The sequence below is a fragment of the Anomaloglossus baeobatrachus genome, chromosome 11 (genome assembly GCF_048569485.1).
Source record: "Anomaloglossus baeobatrachus isolate aAnoBae1 chromosome 11, aAnoBae1.hap1, whole genome shotgun sequence".
In the NCBI taxonomy this organism is placed as follows: Eukaryota; Metazoa; Chordata; class Amphibia; order Anura; family Aromobatidae; genus Anomaloglossus; species Anomaloglossus baeobatrachus.
Window position 1 is genome coordinate 88365847 of NC_134363.1, and position 5650 is coordinate 88371496.

General features: G+C 52.8%; 1 pseudogene; it reads left to right on the forward strand.

Annotated features, from left to right (window-relative positions):
* The first annotated feature begins 490 nt into the window (after window positions 1–490).
* On the forward strand, window positions 491–697 carry LOC142257308 (U2 spliceosomal RNA; annotated as a pseudogene).
* Window positions 698–5650: the final 4953 nt, after the last annotated feature.

Genomic DNA, 5650 nt, shown 5'->3' on the forward strand with positions numbered 1-5650 from the left:
GCAAAGGGTGGCAGTGACGGAAAGTCAGGCAGCCTGTCCTGTCCTGTCCTGTCCGTCCGTCTTTTTGTATCATGAATTGGAAAGACTGCAAGGGGGAGGGGAGGTGCTTGTGTCCAAAAGGAGGAGTTATTCAGATTCATTGCAGTGGGCGGCGGCTGCAAAAAGCACCATTCTTCTTGTTTTTGCTCTGCAAAACAGCCTTTTCAAGGGTTGGCTTGGGTGACAAAATGTCTTCTGTAGGCGTGGGTTTGTCTCCCTCTCCCTAAGATGTGTCCGGTATAGGCCAGGGTGCCACTCAAGGCCGTAACCAATTCGGGTTATAGCTTCTCGGCCTTTTGGCTAAGATCAAGTGTAGTTTCGGAGGACGCTACCTTGGTCGGTACTGGAAGGTGCCTGGGATTGCACGTCTGCCGGCCTTGAGGAAGTGTGTGCGCCTTCTGGTGACACATAGCCCTCTTGTGCCTGGATGGTTCCCAGGCAACGGGAGGCGATCACCTTTGTTATTTTGAAGTCCTACTGATAAACAGAAAAAAAAAAAAATTAAATCTGTTCTTATCAGTTTAATATCTGATACGTCCCCTCTCTGGGGACCATATATTAAATGGATTTTTAGAACAAGGAGATGGAAAAAATCTTGCTCTGTCCACTGCACGCATTGACCTGGTATTGCAGTACCTCCAGGACCGGTGCACCCCTTCTTAACCCAGTTTCCAAAAGCAGAACTCAATTCACCTGATTCAAATGAGCCCCATTAGTGAATTGAAAGAAAGCAAAAACTTTATATGCACCTCAATTTGGCCAATTCACTTTTCACACTTTCACCCTTTTTTTTATCTTTCACACCTTTTACTTGCTTTATTGATGCAAAAAGCTGTGCCAAATAGCAAACTCATCTCCACTCAACTTGACCAACTCTGCTATGTCCCGTGCAGTATCTTATTCTCAGTCTTATCTAGATCATTTGCAATTGAATAGAATAGATCCCTTTTGGCTGCTTATGACTGTGTAAAATATGTAGTTTTACTGGGCTGGGATGAGAGAATCCATTGAAGCATGGTGTAGGGATTGTGGTTCCTGTGTGCTAAGAAGAGAGGCTGGCACCAGCCAGAAAGCCCCATTGCAGCCAATAATCACTTAATAACTTTTTCAACTTGTCATCATATGGGAGGCCTTCCATTCCTTGTAGTAGTCTAGTTGCCCACCTTTGAACTGACTCTAACTTCTGAATGTCCTTTTTAAAATGTGGAGCCCAAAACTGGTTCCCATATTCCAGATGTAGCCTTACAAGTGATTTATAGAGGTGTAACAATACGTTGGGATCACGGGATCTAATCTCCCTTTTTATACACCCTAAAATCTTGTCCCAAGCAGCATTCCATCAGCCTCTGGAAGGTTCCTGGCGCATTGCACAGCTCGAAGGGCATGCTTTTGAACTCGCAGAGACCCATAGGGGTGGCGAAGGCGGTCTTCTCCCGGTCTGCCTCAGCAACGGACACTTGCCAATAGTGACTAGTGAGATCAAGGGTAGAAAAATAATTTGCAGTTCTCAATGCAGCTAGCGATTCCTCAATACGGGGAGTGGTGCCGTCCTTCTTTTTTAACAGGATCAACAGAGCTGCCCAAAGGCTACAACTGTCACGGATAACCCCAGCCGCCTTCATGTTGCTCAACATGTCCTTGGTACACTGGCAATGTGAAGGTGGTATTGGCTTATAGCTCTCTTTGATGGGTGGGTGTGCACCTGTGGGGATGTGGTGTTGGACCCCTTTTATTCCCCCAAAATCTAGCGGGCTTCCCACCGGTAACCCGCTCCCCAGCTTGGATGGATGCTGAGGGAGCCCCTTTTGCCCGCAGGCTCTGGCCCTGGGAACTGTAGCCTTGGCGGTGACTGTGCTTCCCTCTACGGTGTGAGCTGTTGCCTTCAATCGGGTCTTGACTGCTGGGAAACCCTGGAGGTTCCTGTCGCTAACGGATTTGACCGGTTTTACGGCGACTCCTAGCCTGGTCGGGGTCCGTAGGCCCTGCCGGATGGTGCTGGCTTCTCTTCACTCCCCGATCTGGTACCGGCGGGCCACCGCCCATCCCCGGTCCGTACGGTTCACTCCAATCAGCCTCTCCTGCAGAAGGTCACCACCGTCTGCCAACCTTGCTGAGTGCCCGGGCCACACACCCGGACACGGTCAGTCTCCTCTCCTCTTCACTTCTCTAACTCCAAAACTGATCTCTAATCTGACTCCTTTTCCCGCCTCCAGGACTGTGAACTCCTCGGTGGGTGGGATCAACCGCCTGGCCCACCCCCTGGTGTGGACATCAGCCCCTGGAGGAAGGCAACTAGGATTTGTGTTTAGCTTCGGTGTGCCTAGCCGGAGTGTAGAGTGTGTTGGTGTAGTACCTGTGACGACCTGGCTTGTCCAGGGCGCCACATTCCCCTATAGTAAAATGCAGACCGTCCGCGGGCTGCCCGTCCATCACCGGTTTTATTTTCACAACTGAAAAAGAATAAAACGGTAAAACATGTAAAAGCATCATAAACATTTTACAACGGTACAGCTTCCGCTCTTCTCCCACCCAAACAACCTGGCCCTGATGCTGCCCCTAAGAAGCGGGCAGCACCCCTTGACCCCAGTCCAGCACCAAGTTGCCCGAGCGGGTTCTGTCTCTTTCAGGGGGCCCACGTCCAAGGGGACCCCTGAACCCCCGGAGGATCGCCACCGGTTACGGTAGTGGCGGGCCTAGGCCATCCCTTTCCTCCAGGCCCATCCTCCCAAATCAGCCTCTCCGGAGGCGGTAACGGTGTCAAGCCAACAAACATTTTTATTTACATTGCACTAAGTTTGTGGTTGCCCTGCAAGTTCTCGGGCTTGTCCGTAAGCAGTTCCTTACGCAATGGTTGCACAGTCCCTACGGGGACAACAGTTGCCGGCAACGGCCGGTTTAATCACGGTTCAATCAGGTAAACTTCTTTGGTTGATCATCTTTACTTATCATTTAAAACTTTCAAACTGGTACACTCAACACATAAAGCCCCCCCCTTTTAAAGAGTAGTTTCCCTGTACCTAAGTGGGGGTCTACCTAGGTTGGGGCGAGTGGACCTTCGGGGTCCGGTGTCAGTGGTGACAGGCAGTGGGGCAGAGGGAACAGTCAGTTCCTCCTCCCTGCTATCATGTGGGGCAGGCGGAGGCGTAGGGGAGCTGGGTACAGGTACATCCCTGGGCACTGGCTCGCGGTTAACCGTTTCCATCATTTCTTCATCCACGGGTTGTGGGAACAGTATCACTGGAAGGATCACCGCACCGTTCTGTGTAGGCCAGTCTGCTGGAAAATCACCCATCATGGTGTGGATTACCTCTTTTTCCTTCTCCACTGGACTGGGAACTGGAGCCTCATCCGCTACTCTCAATGCTGGTGGGCACTTCTTCAGGTGGTCTCGGGAAACCGTGGCCAAAGTCCCCCCCTGGTCACGGCTGATCTGGTAGGCCTTCCCATTCTCCCATCCTGTGGGCTGGACTACATACGGGGTTTTTTCCCATTGATCATCCAGCTTGTGGGCCCTTCTTTTCCGCTTCAGCACTACATCCCCAGGTTGGAAGGAACCGGCAGGCGCCTTCTTGTTGAAGCACTGCTCCTGTTGTCCCCGACTCCGGCACAAGTTCTTTTCAACATACTCCTGGACCTGTCGGTACTGTGTCCTCCGCCGAGTGTCCCATTCAGCTGTCGACAGGAGTGCTTCTGAAGCTTCCAAGCCCATTTCCAGATCCACTGGTAGCCGGCCGGGACGAGCTCCCATCAGGTATGCTGGAGTGCATTTCGTAGAGCTGGAAGGGATGTTGTTGTACATATCGACCAGGTCAGGTAGCTTCTCCAGCCACAGGTTCTGCTCTTCCAGTGGTAACGTCTTGAGGAGGCCCAGGACCAAGTGGTTCATCTTTTCACAAATGCCATTGGTTTGGGCGTGGTAAGGCGTGGTCCGGATTTTCTTGCAGCCGTACAACTGGCAGAATTCCTGGAATATCTCTGCTTCAAAGGCCGGACCCTGGTCGGTAAGCACCCTCTCCGGGTACCAATGCGGTCAACAGAAATAAGCCTGGAAAGCCTTAGCAGCGGTGCGGCCGGTTAAGTCCTTAACTGGGACAACCACCAGGAACCTCGAGTAGTGGTCTACGATGGTCAGAGCGTAGGTGTACCCACTTCGGCTGGGGGTGAGCTTTACATGGTCAAGGGCAACCAGCTCCAACGGTTGGTGTGTAATGATCGGGTGTAGGGGTGCCTTCTGGCTGGCCTTGTCCTTCCTTCTCAATGCGCAAGGGCCACATTCTCGGCACCAGGCCTCCACAGATTCCCGCATTCCACTCCAATAGAACCGCTCTCTTAACAACATCTCTAGCTTCTTCCACCCGAAGTGCACTGCACCATCATGGTATGCTTGCAGGACGGTGGGCACGTTAGCCTGGGGAATCACCAGCTGGCGGATCTTCTCGTGAGTCTTTGGATTAATCAGCTCGCGATACAACTTCCCCTGGTGTAGGTATAGCCGGGTCCGTTCTTGCCACAGACGTTGGGCTTCGGCAGGGGCAGCAGGGTCTATCCCAGCAGAACCCTGTTCCACTAGAGTCTTGACCAGGCGGACAGCAGGTGCCTGGTCCTGAGCTTCCTGCCAGTCCTGTCGGGGCAGCGGATCCAGGTTCACCCGTTGTTGGTAGACGTGCACCTTCTCAGTGAATGGCCGGTGAAATGCAGGCAACTCGATCTCTTCGAGGTCATCATCCTCTGGCCCCTCTTCCGACAGGTGGGGCATCTGGGAGAGTGCATTGGCATTGACGTTGGTACGGCCGGCCCGGTACTTGATGGTGAAATCGTAGTTGGCTAACCTGGTCACCCACCGCTGCTCCAACGCGCCCAGCTTGGCCGTATCTAGATGGGTCAGCAGGTTATTGTCTGTGTACGCGGTGAACTTGGCTGCTGCCAGGTAATGGCGGAACCGCTCGGTGATAGCCCACACCAGTGCCAAGAGCTCAAGCTTGAAGGAGATGTAGTTCTCAGGGTTCCTCTCAGTCGGTCGGAGTTTTCGGCTAGCATAAGCTATTACCTTTTCCCTTCTGTCTTGGACCTGGGATAGAACAGCCCCCAAGCCCACATTGCTGGCGTCGGTGTAGAGGATGAATGGGCGGCTGTAGTCAGGGTACGCTAGGATTTCCTCTCCGGTCAGGGCTGTTCTCAGCTGGCGGAAGGATTCCTCATGCTTTTCTTCCCACACCAATGGGGCTACTAGGGATCTACCACCCTTGGTCTGTCCTACGAGGAGGTCTTGCATGGGGGCAGCCATCTTTGTGTACCCCTTAATGAAGCGACGGTAATATCCCACCAGGCCCAGAAACTGCCTCACTTCCCTCACTGTGGTCGGTCTCGGCCAGTCTTGGATGGCGGTGATCTTCTCGGGGTTGGGGGCGACACCTTCCGCACCAACCACATGTCCTAGGTACTGCACTCTGGGTTTCAGCAGATGACACTTTGAGGGCTTCAACTTCATCCCATACTTGGCAAGGGACGCGAACACCTCGGCTAGGTACTCCAGGTGGGCTTCATACGTCTGTGAGTACACAATCACATCATCCAAGTACAGCAAAACGGTCCCATAGGCAGTCTTCTCTCG